Here is an 18,117-nt window from a genome sequence, read left to right on the forward strand (position 1 = left end):
CTCCCCGTGAGTCGGATGAGTAACTTCCAAATCTGGGAGAGTTACAGTCAAATTGCCTCTTGGAAGAGAAACACGGGCAGTGAGCGCAGTCCTTACTGTTAAAGGCTTTTTTCTTGCTAAAGCAGCTCAGGATCTTATCACCTATTTTTTTACCTGATGTTTTGCAGGCTCCACGTAACTAAGAGCATTAGAGATGTTCTACGGTTGCAAGCACATCATTTTATTTACAGAAAATAACTCCAAAAAGAGTTTTGTATTGTAATCACTTCAATCAAGTATTAAGATTGGCAAGTTGTAAGCTTGAAATTGTTCCATTGTATTTATTTTGCTTGATTTTCCCCCAAATTGATTTTCCCTCTCTTTCTCTCTTCCTCTCTCCCTTCCTCCTTCCCATCTTCTTTAATTTCTTCTTTCTTTTTGGTAAGTTACTCTGTGCCCTATTGTATTCCACGTACCTAGCTCCTACACCTGGACTTCAGTCGATATTCAGCTAATATTTCTTCTGTGTCTCTTTTATAAATCACCTGTAAATTTGACATCAGTCAAGTAGTTCATTTGTTAAATAGCTCAGTATTATGTAATCTATATTTTAAATGTCTTCTATTTTACACAAGTCGAACCTAAGACATTGGAGTTTTCTGTTTTTCAGTCCCTTCCATAGCATAATGTTGAAACTAAACATGTACTCGGCTTCATATAACTGGGAACTAGTATTTTTTGCATACGTAGTCATTTCTATAGATATAGCAGATTCTTTTTAGGGTTAACTGGTAATCTGTTGCCTTTATCTGTTATGTAATCCACCTTGACGACTGTGAGACACAGCTTACAAAAGTATCACTGTGTTACTGTGTAAATATTTAATAACGTGACCGTTCTTCCAAGTTTAGGTAATCAGAGCACATGACCCAATCAGGTTGAATGCAACCAGACAGGGAACAGCCTGGGACTGGAGAGTTGGCAACTGTAATTAATCATTAATTGACTTATGTATACCTGGGATAGGTCAAAGTAGTGATGATTATTAACCTTGGTTACAATTTAAATGGCCTAGGGATCTTTTAACAAATACCAACATCACGCCAATGGAATCCGAGGTGGGGCCTGGGCACCTGTATTTTAAAAAGCATCCTAAGTGATTCTGATGCAAGCAAACCTGAGAATCCTTGGGTTTGAATCTCTTAGTAATATCAATGAAAAAACAAAACGGTTTGGGGTCGTTTTAACCGGGTCATCAACTATTGTTCCTACATGCTCCTGACCCTCTTACTACTCTTTTTTCACTTTAACCCTTTCCTATTTATGAAAATATAAAAAGTTTGGGTTGGACTCATAATCCTGCCAAATCAAAATTTGCTTTGCATATATTAGCTAAGGCCTGGCTACCCTCTTGACATCAGTCTCCATTTCAGAAGGTATTTCAAATTAGCTTTCTTAAATATGTCATGATCTCATTTGAAAAACTGTCATTCTGAAGTTTATGTTGTAAAAATTTGTTTACATTTTTATATATTTTTTTAAGTCACTGAATTCCATGGTTTTACTCTTTGAACTAATGCTTTCTCTTGTTTTTCCAAAAGTCACTGCCTTCAAAATTCAGACATCCCTTTAATTCTAATACAAAAGGATTTTGTAATAAACATCATGTTCAAGTTTATAATTTTATAGGCTGATTATTAATGGTACTCATGTATATTATTGGGTCTGTTCCAACTTTGTTGTTTCCTGATTTTTAAATAAAATCATATCTTATATAAAAATATCAAATTTTTGTAACTTTGAAACTTTTTCATGTAAATATAGTCACAAACCAGAACATACACTCTTAGTTAATGTATCTTGATTATTAAAAAAAAGTCACATTAAATATATTCATTTTTACTTTTCTTTCCTAATCCTCAAGAATGCTTTTCTTTTTCTTTGTGTGGCAATCTCCAATCCTTTTTGTCTTCTAGATTCTGGATTTGTTTTTTTTTGTTTTTTTTCATCCGTTGTACTTTATGAATGGCCAGTGTCTGGCACATGTACCATATATTGATTAGTTCTTGCTGCAAAACAAATTACCCAGAAGTTCCATGGCTTAAAACAACAGTCGTTTGTAACTGTTCTTGTCTCTCTGAAGGTTGGCAGAAGTTCAGCTGATGTAGGCTGGGCTCAGCTTTGTGACTTTGCTTCTCTGTGCAGATTTATGGGATGCCTGGGGCAGCTCTTCTTCAGGCTGTGGCGACCAGGATGGTTTCCTATCATGTATCTCTCATCCTTCTGATATGACCACAGCACCACTTGAGGTATGTTTGTTTGTTTTTTTAATAAATCTATTTTATTTTTATTTATTTATTTTTGGCTGCATTGGGTCTTCATTGCTGCGCCTGGGCTTTCTCTAGTTGTGGTGAGCGTGGGCTTCTTATTGCGGTGGCTTCTCTTGTTGCAGACCACGGGCCCTAGGGTGTGCGGGCTTCAGTAGTTGTGGTACGTGGGCTTCAGTAGTTGTGGCGCATGGGCTCAGTTGCTCCACAGCATGTGGGATCTTCCCGGACCAGGGCTCGAACCTGTGTCCCTTGCGTTGGCAGGCGGATTCTTAACCACTGCACCATCAGGGAAGCCCGAGGTATATTCTTCTCATGAAAACGGCAGAGAGCAAGTGGAAACACAGGAGGACATTAAGGTCTTGGTTCAGAAATTGCTTACTTCTACCCACATGCCATTGACTGAAACAAGTTACAGAGCCAACCCCAAGTCAAAGGATAGAAAAGTCTACTCTGTCCTTCCTGAGGTCATGCAAAAGTATGGATGCAGAAAGAGGGCTGGAATTGGGGCAATAAGTCAATCCATGACACAGCAATACTTCTCATTCTTGTGCTCTTGGCTGATGTCATTTACCTGTTAAATCAGTCTTTCCTATTGAGCTAAGATTGGTCTCAGAATTTTTCTATGAAGCTATGCAAAATTGATTCCCTAATAGAGTAGGAACTGTTTTCCCTTCCTTATCTAGTGTTTGCTTTCTTCATGTTGATCGTTTCTTTCTCCTTTATATTAATTAAAATTTGGTCTAGATTGGCTGACCAGTATAAAGCATTAGTTACTCAACATATTTTTATTTAACAAATAGTTCATTTTTGCCTTCAGTTAGGACAAGACTGCAGTGAGGGATGACACTTCTCTGCCCTCTTAAGGGCAGATGTGTGGCCACTGACTTACGTTCCTAATGGAATGTGAGGAGAAGTGACCCATGTTTCTTCCAGGATGAATCCTTTAATTTTGAGACTCTTCAGTGCTTTTACCCTTGCCATGTGGTCATGGAAGCAAATATTGATCTGGAGACCCTGGGTCGTTACATAGAAAACAGATTCCCCTTAAGCATCAGCCAGGCTCACCACCTATTTGCTTAAGTGAGGAATAAAACTTTTTTAGGCCACCGAGATTTTGGGACTTTCTGTTACCCCAAAACTTAACCTACTGTGAACAAACTGTGTTTTCCCAAAACTGAAGCTGAAGATAAAGATATGTATAAATAAATGCAATTCACTGGAGCCAATTCACAATTTTAGATGAACAAGAACAATATAATCATAGAGATCATAATCATAGAGGAAAAGAAGACCTCAGCAGACAAATGTGAGTGATTTTCAATAGTTCTTTTTCATATCATGGGTAGCAACTCAAATTGATGGCCTTTGAAAGAGCTCTTATGCTGATCACTATATCTACCCAAGTAGGAGAAAATTAAACAAAACAAAACAAAAAAAACTAAATGAGAAAAGGAGAGGCTTAAAAACACCAAACAAAGGGGGTATCCTTAGCAAACTTTCCTTTTCTGCTGTCACTCACACCTGACTGAACTGATGTTTGTATATGGGGGTATTGATTGGGAAGGTATCTTTGAAGAAGTTGTCTATTCAGCCTTTGTTTTACATCAGGCTAATCTTGGACTGAAATTTAAGACGCTGCTCTTACAACTCTCTGAATTGATTTATCTCTTGCCTGCCCTGCAAAATTGATTTTTGACACTTATTTCGGTATCCTGGAAAGTACAAAGTTGAGACTTTGATATATCTGTGGATAGAGACAGGTAATATTTTTTTTGACATTTGGCAGAGAAGTGTCCTAATTCGTAAAATATTTAGGGACATTCTTAACTTAAGAATGTTCAGGAACATTGCTTCATTCATAGGGACCCAACCAGTCCCTTGAGAAAGAACTTGAACACTATATATAATTAGGGCTCAGATATATAGAAACAGACTGATAGACTGATGGACCTGGAAGCAAGGATGGATATGAAGAGTTCCTGTTGGAGAGTTACCATGAATGAGAAAGGAATCTGGTAGCGTAGGCCAGAATAAACAGGTAAGGATGGATGTCAAGTGTGGTAGAAGTACTAGGTATAGAATTAAGCTGTGCTTTAATACTCTCAAGCCCAGAAGGTTATCAGTGCTCATGGGCTTTGAGAAGAAAAGGGCTCAGATAAAAACAAAAGCCTAGGGAACTGGAGGCATGGTTCTCCTGTGACTAACCACTGCCCCAGCCCTCAGAGACCTGAAGGTAAGATGTGGGAATCACTTACTTATTTCCTGAGATAAAAAAAAAAAATTACCAGAAACATGACGGTCAGCCTCAGCATAAATACGAAACAATGAACTATCCCAGTTTACAGACAGCAAGAACTGAGAACTCAAAGTGCAGAACAACTGTTGGAAACCGATCATATGTGAGACACACCCCTCATGTCAGGACTCCCAATAGGAAAGAGAGTGTACTTTTGGAGCCATAAAAATGGTAAAGTTTGGGTGCCTAGAATATAACTGAAACTATCTCTGGAAGATGATAAATCTGAAATATATATCTCAATTTTATATGAAATATACATCTTCAATTTCAGTTTAAGATTAGCTTGATATAAAAGCAAAGGCTGAGTAGACAACTTCTGTAAAGATAACCTTCCCAATCAATACCTCCATATTTAAACCTCAGGGCAAACATTTTAGAGGACTAATAATAAATGTAGAACTCAAGGAACTTCCACAAAATGAACAGATCAGTAACCCCAGAACCCAGATCAAGAAACGGAATATTACCAGCATCCCTGAAGCCTCTTCATTCACCCTTCCAGTCAATATACCTTCAAGACTGACATAATGTAGTTTTGCTTGATCTTGAACTTTATATACATGGAACCACACAGTAGACCTTTTTTGTATCTGGCTTCTTTGACTCAACATTTTATGTCTGAGATTTATTCCTGTTGCATGTAGTTTTAATTTGTTAATTTCTTATTGCCCTATAGTAATCCACAGCATGAATATAGCACAATTTATTTATCCATTCTACTGCGGATGGATTTTTTTTCCAGCTTGAATTTACTAGGAATAGTGCTAATGTGAACCTTCTAGCATATGTGTTTTGATGAGCATTTGTGCAAATTTCTGTTCTTTGTATAACTAGGCATGAAATTACAGGGTCATAAGAGGATGCATATATATAGCTTACTGTAATGAACAGTTTTCCACACTGGTTGTACCAATTTACATTTCCATCGACAGTATATGAAAGTTACACTTGTTCCATGTCATTACTAACACTTGATACTGTCTTTCGTTTTTTCATTTTAGCCATTCCTGTGTAATTATAATAGCCTCTCACTGTGGTTTTAAATTGAATTTCACTGATGACTAATGATGTTGAGCACTTTTTCATATGTTATTAGACATTTTGATATATTTTTAATGAACTGGCTCCTGTTCAATTTTTTTGGTGGCTTTTTTCCTATTAGTTTGTCTTTTTCTCATTGATATGCCTTTGATAATTATTTCTTATGTCAGAACATATTCTGAATTATTTCAATATTTTAAAGTTTGTTTTCATTATGGCCCAGATTATGGTCAGTTTTGGTAAATAGCCCATAAATACTTGAAACAAATGTTAATTCTATCACTCTAGCACATTTTACATATGCTAATTAGGTAAAGTTTGTTAATTCTAGATATTTTATATCTTTACTATTTTTGTATGATTTATCTGCCAGCTATCTAGAGACCTGTGTTAAAATCTTCATATATGATTGGGGATGCGCATTTTCTTTATTTCTGTCAAATTTTGCTTATATTTTTTGAAGCTATGTTTTTGGATACACATAGATTTGGGATTGTGATATCTTTCTCTTGATTGGTCTCTTTCGCATTATGAAATATGCCTTTTTATCTGTGGGAATCCGTCTTACCTTAACATCTAATTTAACTTCTACTGATAGAACTGCACTATCTATGTGTCTATCATCTATCAAGTATTATTATTAGCATGGTACAGGTTTTCCTATCCTTCTTTTCTCAAACTTTCTGTGTCCTTGTATTTAAAGTGTGTTTTTCTTTTTATAAGTACTATATAGTTGGATGTAAGCAGCCTGTAGTTTGCCTTTTATTTGGAGTATTTAGTCCAAATTCATTTAATGTAATATTGATGCAGTTGAGTTTATAGATATCATTGTATTATTTGTTATCTTTTTGGCCCACCTGTATTATGTTTTCTTTACTTCTTTGCTTTTAATTTGAATAAAAAAATATAATTTTTTATTATTTAAATTTTCTCTTCTAAGAACAATGTGGTAGCTGCTAGCTGCAGGTGGCTATTTAAATAAAATAAAAATTTTAGTTCCTCAGTCATACTAGCCACATTTCAAGTGGATAATCATCTCATATGGCTAATGGTTAAGATATTGTCGGTACAGATATAGGACATTTCTCTCATTTCAGAAAAATCTATTATACAGTATGGTTCTAGAGGGTGCTACCTGCATCTTTATTAGGGTCTACCTTAAATTATTATTTTTTTTACATCTTTATTGGAGTATAATTGCTTTACAATGGTGTGTTAATTTCTGCTTTATAACAAAGTGAATCAGTTATACATATACATATGTTCCCATATCTCTTCCCTCTTGCATCTCCCTCCCTCCCACCCTCCCTATCCCACTCCTCTAGGTGGTCACAAAGCACCGAGCTGATCTCCCTGTGCTATGCAGCTGCTTCCCACTAGCTATCTATTTTACGTTTGGTAGTGTATATATGTCCATGCCACTCTCTCCCATTGTCACAGCTTACCCTTCCCCCTCCCCATATCCTCAAGTCCATTCTCTAGTAGGTCTGTCTTTATTCCCATCTTACCCCTAGGTTCTTCATGACATTTTTTTTTCTTAGATTCCATATATATGTGTTAGCATATGGTATTTGTCTTTCTCTTTCTGACTTACTTCACTCTGTATGACAGACTCTAGGTCCATCCACTTCGCTACAAATAACTTAATTTCGTTTCCTTTTATGGCTGAGTAATATTCCATTGTATATATGTGCCACATCTTCTTTATCCATTCATCTGATGATAGACACTTAGGTTGCTTCCGTCTCCTGGCTATTGTAAATAGAGCTGCAATGAACATTTTGGTACATGACTCTTTTTGAATTATGGTTTTCTCAGGGTATATGCCCAGTAGTGGGATTGCTGGGTCATATGGTAGTTCTATTTGCAGTTTTTTAAGGAACCTCCATACTGTTCTCCATAGTGGCTGTACCAATTCACATTCCCACCAGCAGTGCAAGAGTATTCCCTTTTCTCCACACCCTCTCCAGCATTTATTGTTTCTAGATTTTTTGATGATGGCCATTCTGACCAGTCTGAGATGATATCTCATTGTAGTTTTCACTTGCATTTCTCTAATGATTAATGATGTTGAGCATTCTTTCATGTGTTTGTTGGCAAACTGTATATCTTCTTTGGAGAAATGTCTATTTAGGTCTTCTGCCCTTTGTTGGATTGGCTTATTTGTTTTTTTGTTATTGAGCTGCATGAGCTGCTTGTAAATATTGGAGATTAATCCTTTGTCAGTTGCTTCATTTGCAAACATTTTCTCCCATTCTGAGGGTTGTCTTTTCATCTTGTGTATGGTTTCCTTTGCTGTGCAAAAGCTTTGAAGTTTCATTAGGTCCCATTTGTTTATTTTTGTTTTTATTTCCATTTCTCTAGGAGGTGGGTCAAAAAGGATCTTGCTGTGATTTATGTCATAGAGTGTTCTGCCTATGTTTTATTGATATGTATGTTCCTATTCCCATTTTCTTAATTGTTTTGGGTTTTTTATTGTAGGTCTTTTCCTTCCCTTGTGTTTCTTGCCTAGAGAAGTTCTTTTAGCATTTGTTGTAAAGATGGTTTTGTGGTGCTGAACTCTCTCAGCTTTTGCTTGTCTGTAAAGGTTTTAATTTCTCGATCAAATCTGAATGAGATCCTTGCTGGGTAGAATAATCTTGGTTGCAGGTTTTTCTCCTTCATCACTTTAAATATGTCCTGCCAGTCCCTTCTGGCTTGCAGAGTTTCTGCTGAGAGATCAGCTGTTAACCTTACGGGGATTCCCTTGTGTGTTATTTGTTGTTTTTCCCTTGCTGCTTTTAATATGTTTTCTTTGTATTTAATTTTTGACAGTTTGCTTAATATGTGTCTTGGCGTGTTTCTCCTTGGATTTATCCTGTATGGGACTCTCTGTTCTTCCTGGACTTGATTTAACTATTTCCTTTCCCATATTAGGGAAGTTTTCAACTATAATCTCTTCATATATTTTCTCAGTCCCTTCCTTTTTCTCTTCTTCTTCTGGGACCCCTATAATTCGAATGTTGGTGCATTTAATGTTGTCCCAGAGGTCTCTGAGACTGTCCTCAGTTCTTTTCATTCCTTTTTCTTTAGTCTGCTCTGAAGTAGTTATTTCCACTATTTTATCTTCCAGGTCACTTATCTGTTCTTTTGCCTCATTTATTCTGCTATTGATCCCATCTAGAGTATTTTTCATTTCATTTATTGTGTTGTTCATTGTTGTTTGTTTCATCTTTAGTTCTTCTAGGTCCTTGTTAAATGTTTCTTGCATTTTGTCTATTCTATTTCCAAGATTTTGGATCATCTTTACTATCATTATTCTGAATTCTTTTTCAGGTAGACTGCCTATTTCCTCCTCATTTGTTAGGTCTGGTGGGTTTTTATCTTGCTCCTTCATCTGATGTGTGTTTTTCTGTCTTCTCATTTTGTTTATCTTACTGTGTTTGGGGTCTCCTTTTTGCAGGCTGCAGGTTCGTACTTCCCGTTGTTTTTGGTGTCTGTCCCCAGTGGCTAAAGTTGGTTCAGTGGGTTGTGTAGGCTTCCTCATGGAGGGGACTAGTGCTTGTGTTCTGGTGGATGAGGCTCGATCTTGTCTTTCTCGTGGGCAGGTCCACGTCTGGTGGTGTGTTTTGGGGTGTCTGTGGCCTTACTATGATTTTAGGCAGCCTCTCTGCTAATGGGTGGGGTTGTGTTCCTGTCTTGCTAGTTGTTTGGCATAGGGTGTCCAGTACTGTAGCTTGCTGGTCGTTGAGTGAAGCTGGGTGTTGGTGTTGACATGGAGATCTCTGGGAGATTTTCGCCATTTGATATTACGTGGAGCTGCGAGGTCTCTTGTGGACCAGTGTCCTGAAGTTGGCTCTCCCACCTCAGAGGCACAGCACTGACTCCTGGCTGCAGCACCAAGAGACTTTCATCCACACGGCTCCTCAATTTGGGATGATTCATTGTCTATTCATGTATTCCACCGATGCAGGGTACATCAAATTGATTGTGGAGAATTTTTTTTTTTTTTTTTGCGGTACGCGGGCCTCTCACTGTTGTGGCTTCTCCCGCTGAGTAGCACAGGCTCCGGATGCGCAGGCTCAGCGGCCATGGCTCACGGGAGACAGCATGTGGGATTTTCCCGGACTGGGGCACGAACCCGTGCCGCTGCATCGGCAGGCGGACTTTCAACCACTGCGCCAACAGGAAAGCCCTGATTGCGGAGATTTAATCCGCTTCTTCTGAGGCTGCTGGGAGGGATTTCCCTTTCTCTTCTCTGTTCACACAGCTCCCGGGGCTCAGCTTTGGATTTGGCCCCGCCTCTGCGTATACGTCGTCGGAGGGCGTCTGTTCTTCGCTCAGACAGGACGGTATTAAAGGAGCCGTTGATGCGGGGGCTCTGGCTCACTCAGGCCGGGGCGAGGGAGGGAGACGTAGGCGGGGCGGGCCTGCATTGCCAGAGGCCGGCGTGACGTTGCAGCAGCCTGAGGCGCGCCGTGCGTTCTCCAGGGGAAGTTGTCCCTGGGTCCCGGGACCCTGGCAGTGGCGGGCTGCACAGGCTCCCCAGAAAGGAGGTGTGGAGAGTGACCTGTGCTCGCACACAGGCTTCTTGGCGGCGGCAGCAGCAGCCTTAGCGTCTCATGCCCGTCTCTGGGGTCTGCGCTTTTAGCCGCGGCTCGCGCCCGTCTCTGGAGCTCCTTTAAGCAGCGCTCTTAATCCCCTCTCCTCGCGCACCAGGAAACAAAGAGGGAAGAAAAAGTCTCTTGCCTCTTCGGCAGCTCCAGACTTTTTCCCGGACTCCCTCCTGGCTAGCCGTGGTGCACTAACCCCCTGCAGGCTGTGTTCACGCCGCCAGTCCTCTCCCTGCGCTCCAACCTCCGAAGCCCGAGCCTCAGCTCCTAGCCCCGCCCGCCCCGGCAGGTGAGCAGACAAGCCTCTCGGGCAGGTGAGTGCCGGTCGGCCCTGATCCTCTGTGCGGGAATCTCTCCGATTTGCCCTCCGCACCCCTGTTGCTGTGCTCTCCTCCGCGGCTCCGAAGCTTCCCCCCTCCGCCACCCGCAGTCTCCGCCCGCGAAGGGGCTTCCTAGTGTGTGGAAACTTTTCCTCCTTCACAGCTCCCTCCCACTGGTGCAGGTCCCGTCCCTATTCTTTTGTCTCCGTTTATTCTTTTTTCTTTTGCCCTACCCAGGTACGTGGGGGGTTTCTTGCCTTTTGGGAGGTCTGAGGTCTTCTGCCAGCGTTCAGTAGGTGTTCTGTAGGAGTTGTTCCACGTGTAGATGTATTTCTGATGTATCTGTGGGGAGGAAGGTGATCTCCGCGTCTTTCTCTTCCGCCATCTTCCCCCTCTCTCTCCTAAATTATTATTTTTACCACTTGCCTGATAATGCTAGAATTTTAGAATACTCTCTTGTTTTTTTAACATCTTTATTGGAGTATAATTGCTTTACAATGGTGTGTTAGTTTCTGCTTTATAACAAAGCAAATCAGCTACACGTGTATGTATATCCCCATATCTCCTCCCTCTTGCATCTCCCTCCCACCCTCCCTATCCCACCCTTCTAGGTGGTCACAAAGCACCGAGCTGATCTCCCTGTGCTATGCAGCTGCTTCCCACTAGCTATCTATTTTGCATTTGGTGGTATATATAAGTCCATGCCACTCTCTCACTTCGTCCAATTTACCCTTCCCCCTCCCCTCCCTGTGTCCTCAAGCCCATTCTCTACGTCTGTGTCTTTATTCCTGTCCTGCCCCTAGGTTCTTCATAACCACTTTTTTTTTTAGATTCTATATATATGTGTTAGCATACGGTATTTGTTTTTCTCTTTCTGACTTCACTGGGTCCATCCACCTCACTACAAATAACTCAATTTCGTTTCTTTTTATAGCTGAGTAATATTCCATTGCATATTTGTGCCACATATTCTTTATCCATTCACCTGTCAATAGACACTTAGGTTGCTTCCATGTCCTGGCTATTGTAAATAGAGCTGCAATGAACATTTTGGTACATGACTCTTTTTGAATCATGGTTTTCTCAGGGCATATGCCCAGTAGTGGGATTGCTGGTTCCTATGGTAATTCTGTTTTTAGTTTTTAAAGAACCTCCATACTGTTCTCCATAGTGGCTGTACCAATTTACATTCCCACCAACAATGCAAGAGGGTTCCCTTTTTTTCCGCACCTGTCTAGCATTTACTGTTTGTAGATTTTTTGATGATGGCCATTCTGACTGGTGTGAGGTGATACCTCTTTGTAGTTTTGATTTGCATTTCTCTAATGATTAATGATGTTGAGCATCCTTTCATGTGTTTGTTGGTAATCTGTATATCTTCTTTGGAGAAATGTCTATTTAGGTCCTCTGCCCATTTTTCGATTGGGTTGTTTGTTTTTTTGATATTGAGCTACATGAGCTGCTTGTAAATATTGGAGATTAATCATTTGTCAGTTGCTTCATTTGCAAATATTTTCTCCCATTCTGAGGGTTGTCTTTTCCTCTTGTTTATGGTTTCCTCTAATTCTGCCTTTTTAACGCCTGTCCCCTTCTGTGATTTTCAAACAGGAATATGAGGACATCCATGGACACTGACATCATACCAGGTAATATATATTCTAATCATTTTTGTTGTTGTTGCTTCTTTTTCAATCTTTGTGCAAAACTAATTACTAGAGATTGATTCATGAAAAATAACTAAATGGTTCAGTTTGTACAATGAGTAAATAGAAAACATAAAATCCTGATATTCTTTTCAGGTGATATCACTTCAAAATGATCTGATAAATAGGATTTAAAAAACCTGAAAAGATTTTTATAATCTTTTTTTTTTTTCAGTTTTTGAGGTTAAATAGTAAAAATTTAAGAGAGACAATTATTTAATTTTATGAAGACCTTAACGTGGCAAGTTTAAAATTTTAATTCACTTTCTTGGTGTTATCACAAAGTACTTTGTTTCAAGACAGCATCATGTAGTTCTGAACTATTTTTTCTTTTTCCTAAAATTATTTCAGTAAAAATTCCAAATATACAAGGAAAATATTTTACATATAACACAACTTTAATATATATGTATGTGTATATATATGTTACCACATACATACAAGCATACACACACATTACAAATAGAAATATAAATAATACTCTGTTGAGTCTGTAATGGTAGAAAATATAATTTTCAATTTATCCAGTATCTTGTCACCTCTTGGGAGAAAAGTGATCTTCATTATGTTGTCAGCTTTCAAAGTTGAGTGAAAGTTTACTTGCTAGTTACAGTGCTTGAACTCCTGTATAGTAAATTAAGTTCTACAAAGCTCCCATGTATTTACTGGAGTTTAACAAAACTGCATGATTTTGTACTACTTGGGTACCAGCGGGAAGCAACCCCTGGGAGAAGAAATCACAGCTGGGAGCAATTGAGACTGATTAGTTTGTGGCTGAGGAAATCAAAATGGAAAGAAACTTCTCTTCGGGGGAATTAGGAGCTGCATTCCCAAGCATTTCCGAATTAAGTGCAATTCTCAGAGGAATTTAAGACTGAAGGAAAAATGTGAATTTCAAATATTTGGAGGTTTTCTCAGCTTATTTAACTTCTGTGTAATCACTATGTGTTGACTCTTGGATATTTGAAGGAAAAGAAGTTCAAGTAAATTGACCAACTTTTCTTTTTACATATTTCCCTTTTTCCACATAGCTGAAGGTTTCCTTAATATTTTCATTTGCCCTTATAGACAGACTATAGATGGTTTCGTAACATTTTACTATTCATTTTATAGCGATTGGGATAGCTGTGCTTTCTGAGATATTGGCAAAGCATAAATATCACTTCTCTTGAAAAAAATACACATTATTGTGTATGAGATTGGTCTGAATTATCTTTTAGAAACTGTAAAATAGTCCAGTTGAAATTTTAAGTAAGAAATATGCAGAAACTTTTTTTTTTTTTTTTTTGCGGTACGCGGCCCTCTCACTGCTGTGGCCTCTCCCGTTGCGGAGCACAGGCTCCGGACGCGCAGGCTCAACGGCCATGGCTCACGGGCCCAGCCGCTCTGCGGCACGTGGGATCTTCCCGGACCGGGGCACGAACTTGTGTCCCCTCCATCGGCAGGCGGATTCTCAACCACTGCGCCACCAGGGAAGCCCGTGCAGAAACTTTTTACATAATTCCTGAAACTGCCATCTTGGTTAAAAAATTGGTTTCTAAAGAGCTAGTAAGGATGTACTTAATAAAGCAAAGAAATTAAATATAATAACAGAATGCATAGTTTATACTGGTTTCTTTTCCTTTATATTTGAATTATAGATATGCAGTAGAAACATATTTCTTTTGAATAGGCTGAACTGGGTTGCTAACAAATTATAATATAAATTAAATAGAAAGTTGTTTTTCTAGATTTTTAAAAATAATCAGAGATTCATTTATTCTCAATTCTACTTGTTAGTTGGTACTAACCTTGTTTTATGTGGATACCTTTGTTACTGTATTGAACCTTCTATAGTAGAAATAGTATGACAATAGTAGGATGTTATAAGCAATAATGATTCTATTTTTCTTTCTCTTAACAGATAGAATGGGTTATTTTCATATGTAACCATCTATCTAACATGATATTCATCTGTATCCAGATTTTCAAAATAATCTTTTAAAAAGTTTTCCTCTTGCCTTTCATTCCATCGCTCTCTCTCCCTCTCCCCTCTATCACTATTGGGTGTGTTGAAAATATCACAGATGAGGAGGAAAGTGAAGGCCAATATTTGAAAACATATTCCAAATAATCACTTGGAAGGACTGATGGTACAAAGGGCATAAACAATGTAAGAGAAGGAATGCGTAATTATTAACTACAAAAGATATGGCTTGGTGGGGTGATAAATAACTGAACCAAAAATTGCCTTGAGTTTTATTTCTAGATATATCTCTGTGTCACCTCAGTTAGTTTCCTTTAATTTATTTCACTACTTTAACCACTTTAGAGAATGACTATGCTAATTCTGGATGATTGGATAACCTTAATGTTATACTTTTAGAAAAAGCTTTATTAAAAATATATTGAGAATCATACATGTTATTTCTGGTTTGGGGAAATTATTAACTAAATTATAGGAAGTCATGGTTCAAAATTCTGCAATCGCTGACCAGAGATATATGAAAAGGGATGGTTATTGCCCCAGTTGATTTTCTGTTTCCTAAACCAGTAGTTCTCCACTTTTTATGTTTTACGTCCCATGAGTTCTTCTATAAAAGAACCCAAGTTTTAACATAAGAAACACAAAAGCTCATTTCCACATTGGAAATGCACATATTTGCCTGCATTACAAAGACATTCACAGTAAGATCTACCAACATAAATCACTGCATTAATGTCGGGGGTATATATTCTTGACACTGGAGATTTTATATCTGATAATACTGTTTTTCTCGGGCAGGACAAAATACATTACTATCATTAGTAGTTTAATAGAGCTGCTACCTATGCTGACAAGACACAGTAATAAAAAGGCCAGCACATTGCGAGTGAAGTGGTGTGGAGTCTACAAAGAACCACAGAAACCATTAGAAAGAAAGCCCCGGAAATGAGTTAAGCACAAGTCTCAATTTCCAAGTTTATCCTATATGATCCATAGCAGGTCAGGTCAGCAATATAGTCCTACTTGCAACTGGATGTGGGAGTTAAGTTATCAATAGAAAGAACTCTTGGAACATTTAGGAAAGCGCTTTTTGTCACCAGCGGCCTTCAAACTGGGACACATATAATCTGGAAGTGAAAGAAAACTTTCCAAGGGGTAAGAAAGCCCAGCTGTTTTTTTTTTCTTTTTTCTTTTTGCGGTACGCGGGCCTCTCACTGCCGCGGCCTGTCCCGCTGCGGAGCACAGGCTCCGGACACGCAGGCTCGGCGGCCATGGCTCACGGGCCCAGCCACTCCGCGGCACGTGGGATCTTCCCGGACCGGGGCACCAACCCGGGTCCCCTGCATGGGCAGGCGGACTCTTAACCACTGCGCCACCAGGGAATCCCAAGCCCAGGTGTTTTTAAGGGACAGTTTTCAGATCTTCCACTTTACTATGAACTCTTTCCTAAAATTAGTCTGTGATTGCTTTCACAATAATACTTCTTCCATTTTATCTAAGTAAAGCATCCCTCTTCACCCCAAATCTTACTACAGAGTTTTAGACCCCTTTGGATACTTCTGTGAAAGCTTTAAGGACGGACAAAGCACAAAACCCCTCAGAGATTATCATCTTTCCCTCCTTGTACATATTCTCTTAAGCATAGAGTATGGCATTTAGAAAGCAGGGTATTTTGCTCTGTATGGGATCTTCATGGAATCTTTTGAATTCAGGTGTTTGGTAGCGTTGCACTGTGGGATTGATGGCCACATTTATTCAAAGGTTTTCTTTTTATTTTCATCATCTGTCCTCTTATGAAAAGTGCACTACTTTAGCAGGAGAGTCTCAGGAAAGCACATCTAAACAAATATCAGTATGAAATAGTGGACAGTAAAAATGTTTTTCCCATGTATGTAAAAATAAACCACTCTTTTCCACTATTCTCAATATTCATCCTTGGGAAGATTTTTAAAAATTACTTTCAAATAACCAAAGCAAACATAGATTATTGACAATGCCTTTTAAATTCTAACTGAAGTATTTTCAAGTGCTACCAATTTGTTCATGATTCATTGACTAAAAGTCTAAGGCTAAGATTTTGTTATGATTTCTTTGAGATTCATAATAAGTCATATTATGAAATATTCCAATTGTGGCTAAGCCTTATCTTATTTTACCATCTAATATTTAATATTTTCTGCCATCTATAGACAAAGTCTAAAATCATATAGTAGCTCAGGGATAGATTCACTTTAACAGTATATATGCCTTTCCATTTCATTGAGTACATTAAAAAAGTTCAGTCATGATATATATAGTTAAATGGGTTGTTTCTGACTTTGATGCTTGATTGTTATTTAATTATTCTACTAAGTTGAATCTAGGACTTCAATACTTGCACATAAACATTTTTCAAAGAATACAGATAAGTTTAATTTTAGCTATTATAGTATATTCATTTATATTATATCTCATTACAAATTAAAGAGAAACTATGTTTTTCTACTCATTTTCTAAAGTTATAAATGTGGATAAAATAAATGCATTTTGATCTTTATCAGTTTAATCTTGATGAGACAACCTTTAGTAATCAATATTAAAGGTATTTTATTTCTTATAGAAGGGAAGTTAGATTGTGCCATTCAGGCTATATTGAGAACACTTTTCACAAATAGAATAATCAAAATATGTCAGTTCAAGGTTTGGATGGAAACAGTATATTTTAGAAAAATTGATATTATGAAAAAGTTATTAAAGATATTGTATTGGAAAATATATATTGAAGTGAACTATGTTCGGACTTTTTCCCACCCTTTCTGAGTATTCCAGGTGTGCTGAGGGGTCCCCAAGACCACCCATAGGTTTGGTGGTTTTAGTAGGGAGACTTGCAGGGCTCAGCATATAAGTCAAAAAGAAGTGCCCCCAGCTGAAGGAGTTATGGTCATAATTAATGGTCACTTAAGTCTCGGTAAAGCTTTCCTGACGTACTTCTTACACACTCAGAAATTAAAATTTAATGTCTGAGCAACAAATCCTTTTGCAGACAGGTAGTTTCAAATTTTCTGCTTTCAAAGCAATTGGAGGACAAAATATTTGAGTTGATAGCTGATATATTGCTTAAATCATTGTTGATATATCATGTGTAAGAGCCCTTTCATTCATTGGTCATTCATTTGTTCAAACATGTATTCAGTAAATATTAATTGAGTTTAAAGTCTGTTAGGAGAAACTGACTATTACGATGTAGTAAATGATGTGATAGTAGCATGTATGAGAAATGTGTGTTCACAAATTGGGGTCACCTGAATCAGACTGGTGTTCTGGAGGAGTTGGTGGAGAATATGGGAAAGGATGAAGCAAGTTCAGGTTTGCACCTGGCCTGTAAAAGATATGTATTTTACCAGCAACTTACATCTCTAAAGGTTAAAACTTCACACGAAATGCCCCTTAATGGGGGAATGGATAAGCAAACTGTGGTTCATCCTCACAGTGGAATATTACTGAGCAACATGCAGGAACAGACACTGATCCATACAGTAACATGAATGCATCTCAGATGGGCTATGCTAAGTGAAAGAAGCCAGATTGAAAGGTATGCTTCTGTTTATATGGTATTCTGGAACAGGCAGAATTATTAGGACAGAAAACAAGTTGGTAGTTGCTAGGGGATTCGCATAGGAAGGGCTGACTGCAAAAGGCATGGGGGGATTTCTGGAATGATAGAATTTTCCTGTATCTTGGTGGTAGTGATGTCTCAGAACTGTCCGCTAAAAAGGGTGATAAGTACCTTAATTTTAAAAAGAGCAAGTAAGAGTTCACATGACCTTAGCTGTATTCCCATAGGTGCAGCTATGCACATGCACACACACATCCACTCACAAAGCTGTGGGTCACTCGTTCCTTGCCAT

General features: G+C 38.4%; 1 long non-coding RNA gene across 1 annotated transcript in view; it reads left to right on the forward strand.

Annotated features, from left to right (window-relative positions):
- The first annotated feature begins 2,016 nt into the window (after positions 1–2,016).
- The window catches only part of LOC114888313, a 43,286-nt gene continuing 27,185 nt past the window's right edge, over positions 2,017–18,117 (forward strand). The window contains exons 1-2 of the long non-coding RNA XR_003791755.1: positions 2,017–2,288; positions 12,170–12,207. This is a non-coding gene — a long non-coding RNA (uncharacterized LOC114888313). The remainder of the gene's footprint in view (positions 2,289–12,169; positions 12,208–18,117) is intronic.

Source organism: Monodon monoceros, unplaced genomic scaffold, assembly GCF_005190385.1.
Source record: "Monodon monoceros isolate NGI ecotype Baffin Bay Population unplaced genomic scaffold, NGI_Narwhal_1 Super_Scaffold_8, whole genome shotgun sequence".
NCBI lineage: Eukaryota > Metazoa > Chordata > Mammalia > Artiodactyla > Monodontidae > Monodon > Monodon monoceros.